At 40.1% G+C, this 12,865-nt stretch overlaps 1 protein-coding gene and 1 pseudogene across 2 annotated transcripts in view; one reads left to right on the top strand and one right to left on the bottom strand.

Annotated features, from left to right (window-relative positions):
• Garre1 (granule associated Rac and RHOG effector 1) overlaps positions 1-12,865 on the bottom strand; it is an 86,866-nt gene that overhangs the window by 61,804 nt on the left and 12,197 nt on the right. Inside the window, exon 1 of one of the 2 annotated variants that reach the window (XM_047527798.1) lies at positions 12,389-12,522. The exons of the other annotated variant lie outside the window; for it this stretch is intronic. The gene's annotated coding sequence lies outside the window, so the exon portion shown is untranslated. Of the gene's footprint in view, positions 1-12,388; positions 12,523-12,865 lie in introns of those variants that run through there. 2 annotated transcript variants of the gene reach the window in all.
• On the top strand, positions 5,615-6,093 carry LOC124966502 (60S ribosomal protein L26-like; annotated as a pseudogene).

Below are 12,865 nucleotides of genomic sequence, written 5' to 3'. Positions count from 1 at the left end.
CAAAACAAAACAAAAACCCATCTAATTTAAACCCTGCAATTTACAGATGCAAAATGAAAAAAAATTCCATCATACTAAATGTCCTGCACTAAGCCACATAATCTCAGGATCATACTCTCAGGTATCTTGTCTCTCAGAACTCCAAACATGAATGTTCCATTCTGAACTATCCAGACTGGCAGGTAAGATTAGGCACTGATACAGGAACAAATCCTAAAATGAGGCCTAACCAAATAAAGACTTATTTCTTGCTCACAAAAAATCCACATGGATCTGGCAGCCCTTCTTCAACTTGTAGGGACATCACTGGACCTTCACTGTCTTTAAAAGTCACCCAAGCACAGAAAAAAGTGAAAATTCATACCCCTCAGTAATCCACTGAAAGTGACACACATCACTTCCCTTCACAGCAAGGCTTTGGTCAGAATTAGTCACATGGTGCCAAATTAACTGTAAGAGAGGTAGGGAAATATAAGAGAACATAGGGAATACTGAGAAAGCATTACAGTTGGCCACAGCTGTCCATCCAGCCATGTGCTGTATAGTTCTGACCAGATGGCAAAAGCAATTTGCCAGGGAAGGCTGCTCTTTAAAGCAGTCCCCACAGCTGCTCTCCAGAGGCCAGTTCAATCCCACCCAGAGTCTGCTCCAGAAGGTGGTTCTCAGTTGCGTGTATGTATGAAGGGGGAGTATATTTCTTTGAGAAACTGATGAAAAAACCACTTCGTCTAATCCTCATCCAAAACAACTTGGTTTCCATTTTATCTGGGAACTGGAGCCCCAGGTAAAAAAAAGGCACAAAACCAAACTGCCCGTCACATCTCCATGCTTTCCTTCCCCACAGAGGAAGACTACATAGTCCTGGATGTACCAGATGATGTTTTGAAAACTGGGCTTCACTTTCTACATCTAGGTTAGTCAAGCAGGTAATCAAGCAGGGGAGACCTAAGGTTCAGGCTAAAGCATTAGCAGAACCACAGAGAAATACATATAGGACCCTTTGCACCCCCACTATTTCCTATGCACCTGTCTTTTCAAGATATGGTCCTGAGATCATGAACATCTGAACTAAACAGCTCAAGGCCAAGGGTACACCTGTGTTATGAACCAAATGTTTCCTCACAAAATTCATATGATGAATCAAATTTCCAATATGATGCCATTTAGAGGTATTCAGAGCATGAAGATATAAGCCCTCTTGAATGAAATTAGTGCTTTTTTTCTTTCTTTCTCTTTTTTTTTTTTGGTACTAGGAATTGAACCCCAGGATACTCAAACACTGAGCCACATCACAGTCCTTTTATTTCTTATTTTGAGACAGGTTCTCACTAAGTTCCTTAGGGCCTCACTAAGTTCCTCCGGTCTCAGCCTCCAAAGTTGCTGGGATTACAGGTGTACACCACCACACCTGGCCAGAATTAGTGCTCTTATTAAAAAAAAAAAAAAAAAAAAAAAAGTCCAAAAAACCAGGTCTCTCTCTTCCTATCATGAGAGGATATAAAAAGCTGGAACCCCATAATGATAGTACCTGATCTTGGACTTTTAGACTTCAGAACTGAGAAACAGAGTTCTGTTGTTTATGTCACCCAGTCTACAGTACTTTGTTAAAGCAAGCAGGAACTAAGATAACCTATATGATGGTAGGTCTTATATAATAGTATAAAAGAGGTGGTCATAACCATCACCAAGCATATTGTTAAGAATGGAAGCCAGGGGCTGGGGAGATAGCTCAGCTGGTAGAGTGCTTGCCTCACAAGCACAAGGCCCTGAGTTCCATCCCCAGTACCACCAAAAAAAAAAAAAAAAAAAAAAAAAAAAAGGAAGCCAGAAGCTGAGTGTAGTTCAGTGGTAGAGCACTTACCTCGAATGCAAGAGGTCCTGGGTTCAGTCTCTAGCACTACAACAAACACACACACCGAACAGAAACAGTAATATTTTTCACAAGACAATACTAACATTAAACTTACTGAAAGTAGGATGAAAAGAAAGAAGGCACCAGTGAAAAACAACAAGGGCTTAAGGACTTCTTTCCCTGGTATTAGAATCAGGATACCACTCTTACCAGAATGACAATTAAAATGTTGATTCCTAGGGCACAACCAAGATGTAATCAATCAATCTTTGTAGTGGAGCAGAGAATGTGTATTTTTAACAAGTTCCTCAAGTGAGTATGATGCACACAATAATTTGAGAACCAAAGTGGCCAGCTGAAAATGTGCTGAAAGTCACAAGGATGAGCACACTAGAAGACACCTGTCTAAACAACACTCAGTGAAACTCAGGTATTCTCAACAATATTTCTGTTCACTTTGAGAATTCAGAAAAGCAGCTGGGCATGCTGGTGCACATCTGTAATCCCAGTGACTCAGGAGGCTGAGACAGCAGGATAGCAAGTTCGAGGTCAGCCTCAGCAACTTAGTGAGGTCCTAAGCAACTTATTTAGACCCTGTCTCAAAATAAAAATAAAAAAGCCTGGGGTTGTGGCTCAGTACTTAGCTAGGCACCCCTGAGTTCAGTACCCAGTACCAAAAAAAAAAAAAAAAAAAAAAAAAAAAATCAGAAAAGCATTTCCACAGCTAGTGGGTATAGCTCAGTGGCAGAGGGCTTGCCTAGCAGTGCAAAGCCCTGAGTTCCATCCGCAGCACGCCAAAATGAAAACAAACAAAAAAAACAGAAAGACACCCCCCCACCAAAATAAATTACTACTTCTGAGAACCAAGAAGCTGGTTAGACAATTCAATGAGAAGTTCTGCGTGTATCATAATCGTTTCTAGCAAGATCCCTTAAGTGCCACAGTCAAGCCTAGAGTTCTTCTCCAGGAAGAAGAAAAAACAAGTTTCTTAAAAAGATGAAAATCGGTTTATTTGGGGTTTTTGTTGTTGTTTTGAAACTGGGAATTAAACCCAGGAGCTCTTTACTACTCAACCACTTCCCCAGCACTTTTTATTTCTATTTTTAAAATTTTGAGACAGGGTCTCACTAAATTGCAGAGGCTGGCTATGAACCTGTACTTGTAATTGATCCTTCTGCTTCAGCCTTCCAAGTAGCTGGAATGACAGGTAAATGCCACTACAACTAGTTTGAAAACTGCTTTTTACCTTTCTTTCTTTTTTTTTTTTTTTTTTTAAGTACTGGGGATTGAACCCAAGAATGCTTTACCACTGAGCTATACCTGCAGCCCTTTTTCTTTTTTATTTTGAGACAGGGTCTTGCCAAATATGCAGGCTGGACTCAAACCTGCGATCATCCTGCCTCAGACTCCCGAGTCTCTGTGGGTGCCACCACACTCAGCTTGGTTTTTCCTTGTTCTTAATAGATCTGGTATTCCTGAGTTAATCCTTTAGATAAGGCTGAATTCAAGGAAATATCATGATACTGAAATCCTATTCAAGTACCATCATTCTCAAATGGGATCTTGCAAAGAAACAATGAGCAGAGAAGGTGGTTATACCTACCTACAGAGTAACTGTCATGACAGTGAACATAACAACCCTTCACAAAACACTGTTGGAAGTTGTGTGATAGGTATTTGAGGTTCCTCATATAATTTGCTCTAATGTATATGATTAAACATTTCTTAAATGTTTAAAAAGTATACACAAGCAGCTGGCTATATTCCTTTTACTATTTTTTTAAATAAAATTCATCCCAATGTTGTCTGATGTTTTTCAAAAGTTTTTCCCCTTATTTATCTGCCTGAAGGGCTAAAATATGTTCCATCCATTTAAGGACATTTCTTTTCCATATTTTCTTAAAGGAATTTTCACTGGAAAAACATTCACGATTTATGAATCCACTATTCATGCTGCATGGAAATAAGTACACATTGTGAAAGACCGCAGAAGTCAGTGTAGCCAAGACTTGTTATGATTTAAGTAATGTATTCATAAATTTTAATCCTACCTAAAATTCTCAAAAACAGCAGAAAACTACATTTTAGTAAGTTAGGTCACATCTTTTCAACACCAACAATAATTTTGCAAAGTCAGCAGCAACTTCCACTTCAAACAAAAAACAAGTATTCATTAATATAAAAAAATGTAAATAATTATTGTAAGATTCAGCAATTACACTTCTGAGTATGTACACAAAAGAACTGAAACCAGGGACTTGAACGGATATTTGTATAGCCATGTTCACAGCAGCTTATTCATAATAGCTAAAAGGTAGAAACAAAACTCAAAATCCATCAACAGATGAACAGACAAAGAAATGTGGTATATCCATACAATGGAATATTATTCAGCATTAAAAAGTAAGGGGAAGGGACTGGGGTTGTAGCTCAGTGATAGAGCATTTGCCTAGCATGTGTGAGGCACTGGGTTTGATTCTTAGCACCACATAGAAACAAATGAATAAAATGAAAGTCTATCAACATCTAAAATATATATATAAAAGTAAGGGGAAGTCAGGTGAGGTGGTGCATACCTATAATCCCAGTGACTTGGGAGGCTGAGGCAGCAGGATTGAAGGTTCAAGGTCAGCCTCAACAATTTAGAGAGACCCTCCAAAGCAAAAAATAAAAAAAGGACTGGGGATGTAGCTTAGCAGCAGGGCACTAGTCTAACATGTACTAGGTCCTGGGTTTAACCCCCAGTACCTCAAAAAGATTGGAAGGGAATTCTGACCCACGCTCCAACATGCATGAACTTTGGAGACATTATACTAAGTGAAATAAGCCAGACACATAAGGACAAATGTGTATGATTCCAACATATGAGATACTTAAAATAGCCAAATTCACAGATGAAAAAAGTAGAATAGAGATTGCCAGAGGCTGGGGAAAGAAGAGATAAAGGAGTTATTGTCTGATGTGGTAAGGAATTTCAGTTTGGGGTGCTTGAAGAAGTTTTGGAATTAGGTGGTGGTGACGGTTTTAACAACACTATGCATGTACTTAATGACACAACTGTATACCTAAAAATAGTTGAATCATAATTTTTATGTTATGTATACTTCTCCACAATAAAGAAAATTATGAGATCATAAGAAAAATTCCTTTTTGTAGGGTTAAGGCACTAAGCTATTATTCTGAAATTTTACTGGGGGAAATATCAAGCATTTATCCTCCCTTTCCTGCTTATACTGTTTAGTAAAATATTCCACTTGGGAAAGTTCTTTAAAAAAAGAAAGAAAGAAAGAAAGAAAGTAGTTCTTAAATACAGATGAAATGCTAATAAAACCGCTATATTGCAGGCTTAATGAAACAGTGGATCTAGTCAATGATTATCAATCATGGTTAAAATCATTAGGTGAAAATTTCATGAGGAAATTTATGAAGGAATCAGGCTTGATAATACTTGAACCCACTGATTAATTCCAGTATTATTAAAAGTGGAGAACTAGACATATAATTACATTTATATTATATAATGCTGTTATATTATTATTGTGAAGAAATACAAAGTACATGGTACCATCCATGAAGCACTAAAATACTTAAGTAAAATCTCATCAAGTCTCCCTCTCTAGCCAGCAATTTTTAGGAAATATGAAAGATAAACTACAAAATTTAAGTATTTTCTGTAGGCCTTTTTAACCTTTTTCAGAAAAAAACAATTTTAAAAACCAAGGATCACCTTTTGTGGTCATCACTGAAGCAGCATCAGCTAAAATGAAGTTCAATCTTTTTGTGACTTCTGACCGAAGCAAGAACTGCAAAAGGCATTTCAATGTACCTTCACACATTCGCAGGAAGATTATGTCCTCCCCTCTTTCCAAAGAGCTGAGACAGAAGTACAATGTTCGATCTATGCCTATCCGAAAGGATGACAAAGTGCAGGTAGTGCGAGGACACTATAAAGGTTAGCAGATTGGCAAAGTGGTCCAGGTTTACAGGAAGAAATGTCATCTATATTAAACGGGTGCAGCAGGAAAAGGCTAATGGCACAACTGTCCATGTGGGCATTCACCCCAGCAAGGTGGTTATCACCAGACTAGAACTGGACAAAGACCCTAAAAAGATCCTGGAACGGAAGGCCAAGTCTCGCCAAGTAAGAAAGGAAAAGGGCAAATATAAAGAAGAAACAATTGAGAAGATGCAGGAATAAAGTAACCATATTTACAACTTGCATTAAAAACTGCTAAAATGGGGAAAGAAAAAAAAAAAAAAACAAGGATCTTATAGCTTAGGTGAGTTATGGTTTTAATAGGCTTTTCAGGGCAATTTTACCAGCTTTGTCCTCCAGTTTCATTTTTATTCCTTTCTCCTAACCTTTCAATGTCTCTGTCTCTCTCTGTCTCTCTGTCTCTCTGTCTCTCTCTCTCTCTCTGTGTTTGTTGATGTGGACTGAACCCAGGGCCTTGGGCGTGCGAGGCAAGTGTTCCACTCCTAAGGTACATCCCAGCTCTTTAATCTCTTTACATGTAATTTACACTCAGTGGGGTTCCCTGGCACTTAATAATTAAATCAAACCCCTCATCATGACCAGCACAGCCCTGCCTCACTCTCCAGTTTCATTTCATGCCTTCTGACCCCTTGGCTTCTAACTGTCCAGCTACACTGCTCATCTTCTAGCAAACCATGCTCTTTCACATGATGGTGCCCTTATCTGGGAAGCTCTTGCCTCTCTCTTACTCTCCTATTGTCTTTTACTTCTTGAAAAAGTATCACTCCTCAGAGTAGCCCCCCTTTGGTACTAGGGATTGAATCCAGAAGCACTGAATCACTGAGCCACAACACCAGCCTTTTACAATTTTTATTATAAGACAGGGTTTCATTAAGTTGCTGAGGCTGGTCTCAAATGTCCAATCCTCCTGCATCAGCCTCCTGATTCACTGGAATTAAAGGCATGCACCACTGTGCTGGATCAGGGAAGCCATCCCTAGCCAACCTGTCTAAACCAGGGTTACCTCATGTCTACAATGCGATCATCTTACCACTTCATTTGCTTGTGTACAACTTACTTGCTGGCATATAAGCTCCTAAGGACAGCAATGCCCTGCTGACTCCTGGGTCCCCAGAGTCAACAAGTATGCTTGTTCTTTGGCAATCTGACACCAGTGAGTCATTTTTTTCTAGTGGCACTGTCCTGCAAATTCAAGAAAATGGCTCCTGTGAAAGTCACCTCTCCACCTAGAAGGTAATGGGTCTGCAAAAACCTGACAGTGGTTGCAATTATCTGTGGCCTTAAGATAGGCGATGGGGGGCTAAGGATGTAGTTCAGTGGTAGAGCACATGTGAGGTCCTGGGTTCTATCCCAGGACCACATATACACAAGAAAAAAGAAAAAGAAAAAAGGTAACATGAGGAAGACAGTCACTTCCAAGATCACAAGTATCATAAAACACTCACCTCTCAAGCTGGGGCTGGATATAAATGGAGAATGTTGGCTATTTCTCTGCCTCTCCTTTATTATTTACAAATCTGTTTATGGAATCTTTCACTATACATATACACATGTGCACACACACACACACACACACACACACTTTCCCCTTCATTTCTGTAGTCAAAAAATATACTTCTGTTCCTTTGCAGTTCCAGGATTTGCAACACAATTTACCTGCCAAAGCCAATTATCAAATATAGATAACACTCCAAAGAAGATGTGCCAAAAAGCACATGAAAGCACACTAACTATTAAGCAAATCAAAACCACAAGATATACCAGGCATGGTGGTGCATTCCTATAATCCCAGCAACTCAGAAGGCTGAAGCAGAAGGATCTCAAGTCCAACGCCGGCCTCAGCAACTTAGCAAGACTCTGTCTCAAAATAAAAAAATTTAAAAAGGACTGGGGAATGTAGCTCAGGGGTAAAGCTTCTCCAAGTTAAATCCCCAGTACTCAAAAATAAAACAAACCACAAGATACCACTTCACAACCACTAGGATGGCTATAATAGCAAGTGTAGACAATAAGAAGTGTGGACAAAAATGCAGAGAAAACGTGAATCCTCATGCACTGCTCACAGGAATGCAAAATGATGAAGACGCTTTGAAAAACACACTGGCAGTTCCTCTGATGGCTAAACACAGAATTACCACACAACCAAAAGATTCTACATCTATACATATATCCAGAGAAATGAAAAACATTTGTCTACACCAAACCTGCATGTGAACATTCAGAGCAGAGTTCATAACACCCCAAAAATGAAAACTCAACTGTCTTATCAATTGACAAATGAATGAACAAAATGTTGTATAACCATACAGTGGAATTCTACTCATCCTTGAAGAAAAATGAAGTGCCGGTGCATCCATTAATATGAAATGTTCAGAGTAGGCAAATTCATTGAAACAGAAAGTACACTAATGGCTGCCTAAAGCTGTGGGCTGAGAAGGAGAAATAAAAAGTGACTGCTAATGGGTAGAGCATTTGTTTTTGGAGTGATGAAAATGTTTGAACATTAATTTCACTTAGTTGTGACATAACTGCAAATAAACTAAAAGTCACTGAATTATATACCAAAAATGAGGGAATTGTATGGTACATGAATTGTATTTCAATAAAACTTACAAAAAAAATATAAAGATGAACCACTCCACAAGCAATTCCCTCTTCAGAGAAAAAGAAATCCATAGAAAATGTTCCACTCCTGTCCAAACCACAATAATGTAAACCCAAATATCTAGTCTTGATAATGTGGAGACACTACAGGAAATTCCTCAGACAGATTAGTGAAGTTATTGTCGATGAAGTTCAAAGCCCAACCAGTTCCATGTTTTTAGTTGAGGCTAAAACCATATTTAGACATGCACTCTAGAAAAATGCTTTGAAGAATTTTATTCTCATCATTCATGAATTTAAAATATCCATCCAGGCAAGAGAAAATGCCTGAAAGATTCAGTCCTTTGTTCCATCCCTCCTTAGAACTTTACTCTTTTGGCTCCCTTTATCCATTATCACATTTGAAAGTGAAGCACCTCTGTCCAAGTGAAGATGAAAAATGCTAGTTTCAGCTCACCTCTTTACTCTCTGACCATTCTTAAGTTGCTCCTTTGAGCCATTCCTCCTTATATACAATGGTTCCTCAGAGCTCTGTGCTGTGCCCTCTGGGTTTTATTTATTTATTTATTTATTTTGAGGGAGGTTGCGGGGGGGGGGGGGGGGGGGTGTGGAGGTAACCCGGGATTGAACTCAGAGGCACTAGATCACTGAGCCACATCTCCAGCACTATTTTGTATTTTATTAGAGATAGAGTCTCACTGAGTTGCTTAGTGCCTCACCTTTGCTGAGGCTGGCTCTGAACCCTCGATTCTCCTGCCTCAGCCTCCAGAGCCTCTGGGATTACAGGCGTGCACCACTACCACACCTGGTTCTGTGCCCTCTGTTTCTCAGATCAGAACATTCTCCCTGGGAAGACTCCCCAGTCCAACTCTAGCCCTATTCTCCAAACACCAAATTCTCAACTACTTATTAGACAGGTCCCCAAATAAAATGTGCAAAACCAAGTCTCCCAATGTTCCTTTTGTCTTTGGGAAGGGCATCAGCATCTACCTCCTTGAATAAGGCAGAAACCTGGAAGTAAGCCCCCACTCCTCACTCTCCTTCACATCCAATTAATCACTTAGTCTTCCTTTCCTACCTCATTAGTACTCCAGCCCTTTCCCTTCTATCATCACTGCCATTATCAAAGCTCAGACTGTCTTCACCTCTTTCCTGAACACCAAGGTAACAGTCTTGCAAATGCCTGCACTCCTTTGGTTGCTATGTGACTGTTGTAGATCCAATCTGATTATGCCACTCTCCTACTTAATATCTAGAATGATGACTGGGTATGGTGGTGTATGCCTGTAGTTCCAGCAACTTGAGAGGCTGAGGCAGGAGAATCGTGAGTTCAAGGCCAGCCCTGGCAACTTAGCAAGGCCCTAAGCAACTTCGAAACTACCTCAAAATAAAAAATAAAAAGGGCTGGTTCTAAAAAATTCACTGTGGCTCAGTGGTTAAGCACCCCCAGGTTCAATTCCCAATGCAAAAAAAAAAAAAAAAAAAAAAAATCTGTAATGGCTCTCCACTGTTCTTCCCAACTTTCTCACATCCTCCTTGTTTTGCCCAATACCACCCGCTTCTGACACATACCATCTTCCCTCTCTCCGTCAGCCTACATAGTCCGTTCCCTTCAGCTGGAAAGCTCTCTTGGCTTACTCTCATGCCTCCTGGATGTCTAACTTAGATGTCACTTCCTCTCAGAAGCCACTCTGTGTGCTACCATAACACCCTTTTTTTCGCCCTGTGTTGGCATTAACTTTGCTGTTCTGTAACATACTGTGTCACAACTGACAGTTTCCTCAGTGTTTCCCTGCCATCTCCAAGCCCCAGATCACTGAGTTCATTCAAGATATTCAAGAGTGCTAAGCACAGTGTAAATATTCAACAAATACTAGTTGAATGATTAGTTCATCCACAGTATTTACTTAATGGTTATTTCTGCACCACATTCAGTCAGCCTTCCCACCCACAAAGGCACCAGTTAAGTGCTAAAAACTAAGTTCTGCTAAAAGAACAAGAAGAAAAAAAAAAAGTCACTGATCATGCCATGTTCCAGTACTCCTAAATAAACAAAATGGACCATTCCTGAAGTGTCTACAATGCATCAAGTATCACACTTGGAGTTTTAGAGATAACTAGAATCCTAAAATAAAAACAGATGACATTAACTACATGCATACTAAATGCCAGGCACTAAGCAATGCACTTGCATGTGTGTATAGCTAAAGTGGTTAAGTGAGTTCCTTAAGGTCTTACCACCAGGCTAAAGTAGCAGTCACCAACAGAGCTGGGTTTGGGTCCTGATAGTCTGCCACCAGAGGCAGAGTTCTCCATCGCTGCACTATTCCACCTCTGTCAAATACACGTATCTAGGCCATGATGCTCAGTTTATTACAATTAGAAGATGATATAAAGCTATAGGCTTCTTCAAATTGATAGGAAGTTGAGATGGAACAATGAAAAGTGATCGTGATCTCTCTTTAGAAGATCATATTCTATATCCATTCTATATCCATTACTAATGATTCCCAAATTCAACACTCCAGTCAATGGGACCCCTCCTGAGATGCCATGAGACACCTCAGCCCTTTAAATTTTTGCCTTGTCACCCTTCCATTTCCTGCTCCTCCTGCTATACTTACTGCCTTGTTTGGTTAAAGGCAATACAACTATAAGCCTAAACTTCAGGTGTTATCCTGGATGGTCCCTGACTTGCTCCCTCCCCTTTCTACCCTGTACTTTCAGTTCTGCCAATCTTGCTCACCAGTGCCTCATCGGCAGCAACTGCTTCATAAATGTTTGCTACTGTTACTGTTCCATCCTAAATGCTTCTTATTTCCTCTTTACATCTATACTGTTCAGTTTCCAAGGAACTAGTCTTTCAGAGCAAGTAATATAAAAGCATATAGAAGCTGAAGAGAACTTTTATTTTTTCTTGGTGGTAGTGCTAGAGAGGAAACCCAGGTTTTAGACATGTCAGCCAAATGCTCCATCATTGAACTACATCCCACACCCAAGGCACAGAAGCATAGAGAAATGTCTCCTACAGAGCCAGGCCAACAACCACTCAGGCTCCAGCTCTGTCCATGAAAGCAAACAGGAGGTATACCTGAACACTGGCTGACAGAGAACAGCAAAACCTGGGTTGGGGTTGTGGCTCAGTGGTAGAGCACTCACCTAGCATGTGTGAGGCCTTGGGTTCAATCCTCAGCACCACATAAATATAAAATAAAGGTATTATGTCCACCTATAACCAAAAAAATTTTTTTAATTAAAAAAGAAGAGAATAGCAATATCCAAGTAGCAAACTAAAGATTATGAGAATGTCAGATACTGAAATAGAAACTAACAAAAGGCTCCAATTTCAAGGCACCAAACATTCTACTTTATTCCATTTTATAAAATTAATAATTAAGCATTAAATACTTTAACACAGTTCTCAAAAAGTGGGGAAAAGGATAATTCTGCTTTCCTGTCCCCCCAGCATTTGGCAATGTCTAGAGACATTTTAGTTGTAACAACTGGGGAGTTGCTAGTGGCATCTAGTGGGTAGAGGCCATAAATGAGCACTCCCCACTAAATTATCCACACTAAAATGTCAAGAGTGCTGCTACTGAGAAACCGTGACACACGCATGGGTTGTGGCTCAGTGGTAGAGCGCTCCCTAGCACATATGAGACACTGGGTTCCATCCACGGCATCACATACAAATAAATAAAATAAAGATATTGTGTCCACCAACAACTAAAAAAAAAAATAAAAAACAAAAAAGACAGCTAAGGGGTATCTTTGGAAAAGAACTGGGTAAGTGCTAACTAAATGGTTTCGAAAACAAATGCTATGAGTTCAGAGAAGAAGGTTGTAGGCTGAGGCCTTTATCATAGACCCCAGAACAGAAGGGGTTCCTCAACTTCAAGCCAAAAAGTACCCAGCATCCACCTTCCCAGTCTTACCTGCAGCAGATCTTGTCCCTTCAACCTACCCTTTGCTCCTGCCAAAGGGTTCACTGGTCAACCATGACAGGCACTGGGTCAAGGGGCCACAACATCCCACAGATACTCTTACCACTGAACAAAAGCCCTCACCTACTTCATAAAAATTCTGTCCTTCAGCTAAGCAGCAACCACTCCCCACCCAGGACTGAGGAGGTCATGACATCATCTCAAACCGATCACTAAATGTTCCCATGACTCCTAGAGGAAGAAGGTAGTGAAAAGATAAAGGCAGAAAATGCTGTACATGGCTCAGACCCTAAGCCCTTGTCCTCCGCCACCTAAAATCAGTGCTTAGCAGCAGCCAGCCAGGAGCCGCCTCATTTCCTGTGCAACTACAGTAAAAATAGGAAGCGGGGGAGGAAGTTCACAAAGCAGAAACAAAAGTAATCACCGCCTAGCTTCCTGAACACAAATCACTGAGCAGGGATGGTATCA

The sequence above is a fragment of the Sciurus carolinensis genome, chromosome 16 (genome assembly GCF_902686445.1).
Source record: "Sciurus carolinensis chromosome 16, mSciCar1.2, whole genome shotgun sequence".
Taxonomy (NCBI): Eukaryota; Metazoa; Chordata; class Mammalia; order Rodentia; family Sciuridae; genus Sciurus; species Sciurus carolinensis.
Note: the sequence above shows the minus strand (reverse complement) of the source record. Positions and strands in the feature narration are given on the sequence as shown.